Source organism: Larus michahellis, chromosome 4, assembly GCF_964199755.1.
Source record: "Larus michahellis chromosome 4, bLarMic1.1, whole genome shotgun sequence".
NCBI classification, from domain to species: Eukaryota; Metazoa; Chordata; class Aves; order Charadriiformes; family Laridae; genus Larus; species Larus michahellis.
In genome coordinates, this window is record NC_133899.1 from 86,255,589 (window position 1) to 86,267,608 (window position 12,020).

General features: G+C 40.6%; 1 protein-coding gene across 1 annotated transcript in view; it reads left to right on the forward strand.

Annotated features, from left to right (window-relative positions):
- Positions 1 to 4,943: 4,943 nt before the first annotated feature.
- Positions 4,944 to 12,020, forward strand: part of MPPED2 (metallophosphoesterase domain containing 2) — a 134,797-nt gene continuing 127,720 nt past the window's right edge. Inside the window, exon 1 of the mRNA XM_074586240.1 lies at positions 4,944 to 4,987. The gene's annotated coding sequence lies outside the window, so the exon portion shown is untranslated. The remainder of the gene's footprint in view (positions 4,988 to 12,020) is intronic.

The window sequence follows — 12,020 nt, forward strand, 5'->3', positions numbered from 1 at the left end:
GTAAAAATCCCACTAGAAATTAGGAAAGAAGCTGATGAACAGAGGAAGAGATCTGTCATGGGTAGGAAAACTGGCTAGTAAGTATGACATGACAAGTGCCAAAGTCAAGATGTCTTAGTCTTGGGAAAGATGTTGAATGTGAATCAATGGTAAATAGTTCCTTATCCATATTTTTAAAGAAAAGAAGGTGGTGAGAAAAAGTAGGACTTGCATTTAATGTAAATGAGGTGCAGACTGAGGATAATCTAGTTTTGGCCAAACCAGTTGGAGCTGGGTGGTGGTGGCAGGGTTGTCAAGGAAGCCACACGGTTCTTTGTGAGAATAGAAAGTAAGAAAATATAATCTTAGTAAAGCCAAAATAAAATTAAAACTTGGAAAGCATAACATACAAATTTGCCAGGGAGAAAGTGGTAGAGAAAAAAACCCAAAACTGACTAACTCTGAAAAATAATGTGAAACTATGGTTCCTGTAGTTCCTTTTTATTTTTAAAAGATCAGTAAAACTGTATATGGTGCCAAAAGACAGGAGAATATAAGTTTTGTTTAAGAAGTGTGTGCATGGTGGTGAGAATGGTCCTAGGGAACTGTCTGTTGTTCTAGCTTTAACAGTAACCAGAACTTTAGAGGTTAGAAGAAGATATTAAGAATAAACAAACAAAAAGTTCTGGAGATTGATATAAAATTGGATAACATACATTGAATTCAACAAAGATAAATTATACCACACCTCTGTGATAATTAAAATCTTTGTTAGAAGTATTTTTTTGTTTAATCCTGACTTCAATAAACCATTCTGTATATGTCTTCTGGGAAAAAACATGAAGGATGGGGTAGAGAGAATAAGAGAAAAACTGTAAGGTAGGTGAAGAATTCTACAAAAATCTGTTCTAAAAGTAGAAAATTTTGATTGGAAGTAGATTGAATGGAGTTTTTTTAAATGCCACCTTTGAATCACTGCTATTTAATAATATTGGAATAAAAAGCAGGTACGGCATAATTAATTTATTGCAAAGCCTCAAATTATGAAGTCATTGTTATTAAAAAATGAACTTCACAAAGGAATAATTTGGTGACTGAAGTTAATAGAAATGGGAAGGCGTTTAATACTACAAAGGATGATGCTATACTTTTTAAGAACTAGTCATAAGGGTTTCTTTTGCAAAATCTGAGCTAATCAACTGGAAATGACAACAAAAATAAGAACTTGAATGTATTAGCATATTACAGGATGAGGGTGAGCTACCACTGTGATGTGGGTTGTTGAAAAAAGCAATAGTTTGATGCCCCTGGAGAAGTATTCCCAAAAGGGAAAGGAAACTGCTCAGGTCACATACGTGACAGTGCTACATGTCATTTAAATTATTGCATGCTGTTCTTGCCCCTGTTTCAGTAATATAGTTCCAGTTGAAAGAGGTGTAGGAATAGGCTGCAAGGATTATCGATGGGGTGGAGAACCTCTCTCCTGAGAAGAGACTCAGATGGCTTGGGTTGTTTAAGCCTAGCAAAATGAAGCTCTAAAAGGGGTTGCTTGCTCTTTACAAGTGTGTTAAAGAAGGGATGAAACAGCTGCTTAAGAGAAGGGAAAATATTGGCACAAGAACAAACTGTATATCACCTGGTCTTAGATGCATATATTTGGGCTGGAAATGAGGAGATCTCTAAGGATTGGAGAAGGGAGATGCCAGAAATGCTGTCTGATGGTAGAAATGGGAGAGAGATGCCCACGTACTGTTAAGATGAAGTATGATTAATTTATAAACCAGATTGTATGATGATGTGGCTTGTGATAGCAGGCAATTAATTTTGATTTAGGAGGTTCCTTCCTGCCCTGTGTTTGGGACCCATTAAATTGTCTTCCCACCTGCCTCAGAGTGCACGTTGAACGTGACGGCATGGCACTGAGAGAACACCAACGATGTCATTTTCAGCTGTGTCAGAAAATCAGGGGATATACCAGTCGAGATTGTTAAAGATCCTATGACTGTTTTCCTGAGTTCTTTCTTACTGCTTTCTAGTTTGCTGGTTTTATACCTACCTTCTGCCTCTTGCAGTTTTGCTGTGCCGATATAGGTCAGAATATTTGGCCAATTCCGGCCTTCCTCATAGAGCACTGAAGGGCAAGGAAGAAACCAGACTTCCTCGGCTCAGAAGTAGGTCTGAATTCCCTTCAGGTTATGGGGTTGCATCCTACAACCCTCCTAACACCTCTGGCACTGCAGGAGTGGACGTGGGAGTCAGAGGGCGATGACTAAATTTCTCTTGAGCATCACCCGTCAAAACAAGGTGAGGCATCCCTTTTGGGAACCACTGCCAGGCAGTTCTGTGACTACTTCTGAGGCATGCTCGGTCTGAAGTCTGGCATGAAAACTTGTCCTAGAAGCAAAAAGCTGTTGTCTTGCCAATTCCTTTTGACAGTTTTCTTCTGGTAAGCGCCTTCAGTTTTTCTGCAGTCGCTGGGTGATAGGAACCTGGCAAACCATTAATTCACTTTGTTGTTCTGCATTAGTAAGCAGCGTCTGCAGTCCTGTTCTGAAATATATATGCTTTAATGAATGAAATTACATTTATACGTAAACTGAAAAAAGTATGAGTGAATATATCTTACACAAGTGACAACTGATATTTTTTTATTGCATTTAGTAAATTAAAAGTGTATATGCTGATGGTAGGGTATTAACACAGATGCCTCAGCCTCAAGAAAAAAAAAACACGCAGAAATGAGGTATCAAGAATAACCTGGGAGGGGGTGGGGGGCGGGGTTTTTATTTAGGAGGTCAAATATTAATCACGAGAATTGGATCTACAGTGGGTTTTGCAAGGTAAGGTAAAAGTTAGACATTGTCTGCAAAAGCCCATGCAGCTGGATTGTTTGCCGATGTATCTTTGTAAGAAATCTTTCAAATAAGGAACCTATCTACCAGAAAGTCTTTTCATGTTTCTTTCTACGAAATTGTCATGAAGCTTTGCCTCTAGATAAGGGAATTATAATGAAATAAAGGAAACATTGTTTAGTTGTCAAAACGAATTTGAAGTGTGACATGTGTGGGAAGAAAGAAACCACAGAAAATTGGATATTGGCTCCTTGAAATTTACGTATGTAATGTGATGACTGTGCATTGTCTAAAAGAATCAACTACTTTGGTTGGTAGAATCAACTATTTTATTGACCTTTCTGGTTTTATGTTTTAAAGAGTATTAATATTAATGACACATAAACAAATACTGCAAAAAAGCTCAGGAAGCATTTATTTGTAATCAACTTGTTATTCACTGTTGCTGCTTTTTTCAAGTTTTATTATCATGCTTGCTCAAATTTCCTAATAAGTGAAATAGTAGATTTGAACTGAACGCTGTAGAGCGTCCGTGAAACAAAACACTTTTTGCATCATAAACAAAATATTAGGTTTACTTAGATGATTAAGATTCGCTTTTATACAAATAAGAACTAGTCACGTGCCCTGACTGTGAATTAAAAATCAAATATTTTGGTGTAAGAACGACTAATGCTATTTCTCCTAATTACTGCTCAATAACCTTCACAAGGCTAAAGTATGTAAGTATAAAGGAACATACAGAAATATATTCTCTCGCACACACGTATCTATATATGAGGAGAGTCCAATGATGAATGAGCATGTTTTAAGATACAGATAGGAATTTAAGGCATTGTGCTTAGCTTCTAATAGCCAAGCATTTGCATAATCAGGATCTTATCAACTTCACAAGAAATGTATGGAATCCTGAAGTCAGCTTTGACAGCGGTAGCACAGGGACCTACCTCAATCTTTTGTTTCTGATGTGCCTTTATAGACAATGCGAGAGTATGCGATAACAATAGTGCAAATGAGCTCCTGTAAGGCAACTTGTTCTCTCAATAATATCATTCGATCCTGTATAAACCATCGGTAATTTTTTAAGTTTCTTTTGAATTCTCTAAGGCCTTTATAAAACGGCCCAGGAATATGCGTATAATATGTTTGTGTTGACAAGGCTGAGGACCTGAAGCGCGGTGGGTGTTATCACAGCGCGGTGACAGAGATGGCACTGTAAAGCTGCAGACAACATTAACTGACGCTTGGGGGGTTTGCCATTGTATGCTCAAAAATGACCCTTTAAAACTAGGAATTACAGTACTTTCCTTCACAGACACTAGCCTGAATTAAAATTTTCCTTTTCCAGAAGGGCTCATAGGAAAAATGTGCTCATACCAACTGATGGATATTTGGGGAGGGGGTAGGCCTGACTAGTTGCTGATAGGCAATCTGTCACTGGTTACAAACTGCTGGAAGCTGGTAGCCACTGGAGTCGTCACTCTCTGACAGCTGTTGGATAGTTGTGTAAAGCGAGTTCATGCTTCGTTCAACTCTTAGTTGACAAATGCCCTGAATTTGAGAAACTACTGTGGTGATTGTCACCAACTGCGATGCCTTTTCTTAGTAATTTCACACTGAAATTCAAGAATGAATGAATTACAGAGACCGAGATGTTCCTTTGCTGCTAAAGTCATAGTGGCCCTCCTCTCTACAAGTGAAAGCGTCCAGGTGGATTTATAAAGACTCACGGGATTTGAGCCTTAGCTCTGTTACACTTATGGTAGAGTGTCTCCTTTTATGCTTCTACATGTGATTTTCTTTCTTGGGTGTTTTTTTTTAGGGTGGGCTGACTGTCCAAAAGGAGACGCTTCACGAGAATCCATGTGGTTGCAGGAAGAGGACCCCAAATGAGCTGTGGGTCAGGCTGAGAGAAGGCCCTGGCTCCCGGCATGGTCCGAGGGAGAAAGGTCTTTCCATCTGCTGTGCTTGCTTCTGAGGGGAAATAATCTGCTGCCTCCTTAGTACTTATAGCACCCACCACACACACACCTTCTTCCTATACTATGAGGTGACTGAAACGTTGGAGAAAAGCTTAAGTTCATTTCTTTCAAGCAGCTCTATGCCTTACCTGCACGAGGAGGTGTGAAACTGCAGCTGTAATCCCCTCTCCCCAGGTGTGCGTTCATATGAAATTAAATTAAATGATGCCGTGCAAACGCATGGCCTCGGCAGGGCTGGGGGGGGATGCGGGGAACCAACCAGACAAAAAACCCAGTGCCCTCACAGAAACAACAGAGAACTTACACTAATACCGTGTGAAACGCTTCAGCAGCAGCAACATTCATATTTGAACAGCAGTTTACAAAGTCAGTTGAGCAAATCAGAACCGAGTGAAAGGAAGGGTTTAGTAAAAATTTATTTTTTATTGAATGCATGATATTTTAAGACAATTAAACCTAATCAGGGACAGGATGCATTACCAGTGAATGAAGCCTGTTCAGGAAGACGTACAGTCGCAGTTAGTCTGTGGGAGTGTTTCCCAACATGGCCTTTCACACACCCTGGCTCTTTTTTCCCTGCCCTTCCCTTTTTTTCCTCGTGCACGGATGCAAGAAGTGATTGCAGCCCCGGCTGAGGCAGGCAAAGGCCCCGCTTCTGCTCTCTGTAAAAGCTAAAGTAGTTCCACTTACTTTAATGGTGTCAATCCTGATTTACTGTGGCACAACTGAGCTTGTAATCTGGCTCTGAAATAGCAAATTGATGCACACTTGAGGGAAAAAAAGGTCTTATATAAAATCAGGAAAATGCTTTTGTTAAAGTACTGTGAGATTTTTATTTTTGTTTGTGTTGCTTTGTTTCGTTTTTTAATCTCTAGTATAAATTTCAGATTTTTCCCAGCTCTGGTTTGTCACATCAGAGTAAAATGAAAAGAATATGTAGTAAATAATATTTCAGGCTTTGTGGAACTAAATTTAAACAGTGTATTGTTTATGTCAGTGAAATGCATGCCTTTTTCAACATGTCAGGGCACTTCTGATACACTTGTGTTGGCATCATTATACCACGGTAGGAGGAAGTCATTTATTTATTCCCTTTTGGCATCCATAGGATTTAGAGATGAGGCATTGCCCTTCTGGATAGATAATCCAATTCTGATGCTTTCGTTTTTTCCAGTAAAACATCAATAATTTGATATGTTTCTATTGTCTAAAGCGGTTTTGTCTTGATGAAAGACATTTTAAGTGGGCAGTGTTTCGGAACAAAATTTCTCTTATGTAGCTTGTCATTATGTGTATGATATATAAGTAAATCTTATCTATTAAATTAATGAGAATGCGGGGAGAAGGAAATATTTTTGATCAGCAGTAACCAAACTCTGAGAGCAGGGAGGAAAAAAGATGTGCAAAAAGCTTCAAAATACAGCACCGCATTGTTTGCAAAAAGCCTGCTGTTTCCTTTATGTCTAACTGATCCGTGCCAGAAGCCCTCTTGAATTTCTACAAGAATAGAGCTTCAGATCATCTGCATTCAGTGCCAGAGTCATGGCCCTGGAACCGATAATTGCCTCTGACAGGATTTAATTACCTTCTCCAGGACCTTTTCTCTGTTTGATTGGAGACCACCCCCTGCCTCCGATCAAATCAGACAGTAATAACACGCCGCGGCGCCGGAGCCAATCCCGAGCCCGGCCGGCGCGGTGACCTTGCCGTGCCGGAGCCGATTGGCGCTGTCGGCCTTGTCGGTGGTGGCAGGCAGCCGTCACCGGCCGGCCACCGGGAGATAAGAGAGCAGCATTAATGCTAATGGAGTCTGTCAGCGCGCCGGTTGCGGTTGGAGCAGGCACAAGGGCTGCCCAGACCCGCGGCCGGTTGCCGTTCAGCGGTAGCCCCCGGTAGCCGGCCTGTGCTCGGTGTCACACCGTGGTTATCAGGAGGGAGTCTTCCCACTCTCCCCTCCCGAAAAAAGTGGGGTGAATTTCCCAGGGTGAAACCCGCCGGTATTTTGTTATTTAGATGGAGAACGTCGCTACTTGGTATGCATCACACAGCCCCTCTTTTTAATATTAACTCGACACGTGCAGTCACTATATTATTTATGGTAGTTTTATGTAGAGTCTAAACGTACCCTCAGCTTTAAGAAAGAAAACTGCATTCCTTTAGCCGTTGGCTTTTGGAGACCTAATGCTTTTGAGGTGAAATAGCAGCAGAATGTAGAGAGCGTTAGTTTTTAGCTAATATTTTCTGATTCTCAGAAATTAGGCAAAATCTTTTGCCCGCACCTCATTTAGCAGCTGGATGCCTTGACAGCATTACTGCTTTGAGAGTTTAATTGGCCGGACTTCAACCGTAAGGTGTGCGTAGCAGCCAAGAGTTAACAGATATTCTTTTGTTTTTGTTCAAAGTTATATTGATCTTGGTGCAGGTAAAGGGCTTGTCCCCGCTCCAGCGAAGCCAATGGCCGAGCTCCAGGTGGAGAAGGGGTAGGTCCAGGCTTATTTCATGCTGTATTTGTTGCTTCATCTGTTTTCACCTCGAAGGGAGATGTAAATGCCATGTAGTGCAATGGAGGGAGGGGGTGATTTGATGTCATGGTAACTTCTCCAACTATCGGTACAGCTGTACATAAAATCCAGTGCTGCTAGAGGCAATGCATCGCGTAGCACCTCCGACAGCAGCGGGGGGATGCTGACGTGGTTCTTTTCCTCCCGGTTCCCCAGAGAAGAGCAGCAGTTACCCTGGTGAATGCCTCGCATCACGGTATCGCCCTGCCAATTTGAGAGGCCTGCCAGTACAAACGGGAAAAAGGATCACAAACAGCGCTGCAAGAAGCAAAAGCACAGAAGGGGGGGGGGCTTGTTCTGTATTCGATATCTAGCCCTTTGTGCAAATGCCCTGTCTCCATTTTGCCGGTTACCCTGTTTTTCCCTTTTCCTAAGTTTCCATATAACTGAGGATCCAAGATATTTTCGTATGCTCTGAACAGGAATTACAGGGACGTAGGGCTCTCCTATCTCAAGGCTAAGAAACTTCCATAGGAAAGCGTTGTTTGGTGAAAACAAGTTGTGTTTCTACAAGGCAGCAGATAACCACGTGTGTGTGACTCTGGTCTGACTGAAGGCCAAAGTAGTTGGGAGCTATTTCAGCCTTCTCTGGACAGTCGGAAAACACAGTGGTCTTCTGAGGTGAAGAGATGATAGGAAGAAAAAAGGTACAGGTGCGATTTTTTTCTCTTTCTTTCAAACTTCTGCTAGCATATAGCAAAGTATGCAGGCTGCTTGTACCGACCGAGACAGCGCACAAATGCTCTTAACTGCCATGCAAAATCTGCCCTTTTCTCAAAGCAAAATAGTGAAAGATCAAATAGACAATGAACCATCCTGAGTGCAGGTCCCTCCGGAAACATGGAGGGAAAATCCACTAACCCTGACTCTGTAAAAGTTTTAATTTCTACAGTGGGCCAAACCGTGTGTGTGTGTGTGTAATCTGAGGCAAGTAATATTTTTTTTTTTTTTTTCATTTGCCCAGACAGATTCCACTGTGAACATGTAATGGTTTTCACTGAGGCACTGTGTTATTTTAAGGTAAATCTGCTGACTTCAGAATGCATAATCAGTTTCATGATCGTAATAAATTATATCACAGCTATCTCTGGTGGGAAAATGGAAAGAAAGTCACAAAGCAAGAGTGCTAGGACAGCTTACTGGGTAGGATGCTAGCCTAGAACCCATTTCTTTGTTGCTCTTTTAAGCAAATAATTTCGAAAGCATTTAGGTCAATTAAAAGCTCATTTTGAAAGCACTGTAGACACTCAGAATTTAAGTCTCTCTGAAAGATATTTTTGAAAACGTTGATGCAGATCAGTTCCAGAGCTGTAAATTGGGAATTGCAGCACTTCTTGCAAAGGTGATGTGTGAATAAATATACTTGAAAGGAATTGGAACAAAATAGAAGCTCTCTAAGGACCTGGGATAGACAGACGGGCTACGTAGGCTGTGGTACTGAGAGCATTTATTCCCTAACCGTCATAGCTTAAGCAGCTTGGGCATCTCTTGGCGGGTTGTTCCCAGCTCTTGCATTTGCTGCCACAACTGTTTGCACAGCGGTACAGCGAACTTGATCAAGGAATAGATCCAGCTGGTAAAAGATAAAATATATGCTGACTGCATGGCAACACAAACGTCTGTGCCAGCCAAAACACTGGTTGGCACGTGGGGCGGAACGAAGGCTGGGAGGAAGGAGGATGGGAGGTACTTAAGCAACCTGCTACCGACTGCAAAATCACAGTCTATTCTTATTTTCCAAGTACCTTAAATATTAATCTAGAACAGTAAAGGCTTTGTTCTAATGCCCAAAAAGGACTGATCATGGTCTGATGAGAAAAGTTGGAGATTTTTGTCACCGATTTCTGTACATGTGAAACTGGCTCTCAGATTTATATGTTAGAAAAATATATAAAGTAAAACAAAACAAAATTTGTTAACAATGGCAGTAGCCCATGAAAGAGATGATTTAGGAGTCATCCTGTCAAGTGTTATATTTTGATTTTTCTGAAGAATTTAATAGAAAACATAAAAAAGGAACGCTGCCTTTAAAAAAGACGGCTATAATTTTTTATAACTTTTCCTAGAAGCTTGTATTGTATGTCTGCTGCAGTATTACTTTTTTAATTACCACTGCCTAATTGTGAGATAAATCATTGTTGCATTACCCTTTTATATTTGAGATACAGATACTCATACTTCAGGTTTGTCTTTCCAGGCTTCAGTGGCAGTATACTAAAGATGAATTTCATCTATTCCATGTGACACAGGTTGTTTAACAGGAAAATGTTTTTATTAGAAGAGCTGGGTTAAGGGTCCATCTGGAACCAATTGAATTCTCTAATGGCCTAACCTTCTATTTCTAGAGGGAGAGAGGAGAAAAAGCAGGGAGGAAATTCAGGCTAACAGTGTAGTTCTGCAATGTGAATTTAAGAACTTTCCCCTCTGCTCCCTCCAGCCGCTTGTTCCTGCTCTCTGGCTGTAATTTGCCACGTCCTCAGCTTTGTACATACGGCTACTTCTATGGCTTGCTGTAAATTACACTGTTCAAATAACTGCTGTTAAAAGTCATCATCAAAAAAGGATGGGGGGAGCACTTAAATCGGACAAATGCGGGAAGAGTAAATTGTGCTGGGGGAAAGGAAATGAGCGTGTGTCTATGAGGGAAGACCAGGAGCTCCTCAGGCCATTATCACTTGAGCCAGGCATCACTAAAGCCCAAATGCCATATAATTACAGACTCAGACATAGACTTCTTCAGATTACCAAAGTATCGCCGTGTACCTCCCGGAACTACATGCAGAGGCTTTATCAATATATGAAGTACTATAAAAATGGGAGGCTACATATTGGAGCCTGGTTTAAAGTCCAGTGATAATCCCACACGTCCTTCCGTTATTCCAAGTGGCTTTGGCCAGAACCTGTGTGTAGCATTTCCACATCAGCTGGGAGGAATTCTGCCCATCATGTGCTACAAATCAGGCTGAGCTAAAAAAAGAAAAGGAAAAAAGAAAAAAAAAAAAAAAACAAGAAAAAGAAAAAAAGGAGATTTGCGATAGCGTATCCTTGAAGGACTTTTTTGTATCAAAAAGGCATTGAGGCAGCACTTGTCCTGATACTGTGTTTATAAACCCAGAATTTATGGAGCTCCCTATTTTGTAAACCTATTCTCACATTCAGGCACGATGTTAAGCAGTTTCTTTCTCAAATGCAGACAGCCTGTAAGACAGCAAATGACTGCTACTTGTCCAGGACAAAGAGGGCTACAGTACATAGATTAATATGTCACGTGGGGTTCTGAACTTTTTTATTTGCATTGCTTGCTCGTTTTCAAAGCAGAGTGTAAGAGTCCTTACTGATATATCTCTGTATTTGTCTCTGCTATTTTAGCAGCATAAAATAAGGTCTCTGCCCCAACCATCTTAAAATTTTGTTAGTAAGCGTTACTTTGGAGAAAAAAAATTCTCCGAAAAGAAAATACTTTCCCTTTTTGAAGTTGACCATCAAAACCATTTTATTTCTAAGTCATGTTGTATTATTAACTGGTATCAGGGTGGACTGATAGCACAACGTAGAAAAAGAATATTATGTTGTTAATAGAAACAAAAAGGCTTTGGAGTCTGAAGCTGTGAATTTTGTGTAGCTTGTGTTCCTTAGCACCACATCCCCGGCAAAAACGTTGTAGTGCGGAGCATAGCTAGAAAAAATTAACATTAAAAGTGTTTGTAAAATATTGGTGAATGTATTTGTGTATGTGTTTGAGGAGGAAATAACTGCGCAGTTCACTCCTAACCCCATCTGCTTAAGTGCACTGCACAGTTATTTGAAAAACCTTCTAAAAAAGATAAAATCCTGAGTGCAAAGAGCCTAAAAATGCATCTATATTGAGAAACTGTAGCCAATTGATTATTCAGCTGGCAAAATGGAAATTTCAAGTTGCATAGACAGCTAATTGTGGCCTGCCTATGGAATGACAGGTCTATAATTTTTAGTTTTGTGCACATTCAAAGCCAGTCACCTTGACACTTAACAGTCCATTATCTGCCGGCCACCGACCATATGATGATATTCAAAGAGTGACAGGTCTTTTCCATTACAGAATGATAAAATGCACTATGCTTTATTTGGATAAAGCTGTCTTCACAGACAGAACAAACCAGGTGCTTATCTGATCCTTGCACGCAACAATGACATTGGGCCACCTTTTACTCCACAGGGCTAACCCTTTTTTTTTTGTCATTGTTGTTCTTTTGGGATAAAGATGAGTGAAAGGAGTGAAATTGGTATACCCAGTATTGTTTTCTGGAAGAACAGGTAAGCTGGCATTCATATCTATGATTTCTTTCAGTAGTAAATAAGATAGATTGCAGGAAGCATTGGGACCCAGGTCATGCAACTGCATGATTCATAACCTAGGGAGAAATGTTTCTTTTTTTTATAAAAAAGATTGTTGTGTTTTCAGCATGTATACAGAGCAAGGTCATGAAACACGTCCCAGGATACTTGCTATCAAATAATAAAAAACAACAAACCGCCACAAATCAGGCTGAGACCTAGCATTTAATTCAGACTTAACCAAGGGGCTGGATCCAGCCAGGGACTCTGCTGCGCCTTCCCTGGGTGTGGTAAACGTGTCTGTGGCTCTGTCCCTGGGGCTGCAACAACAA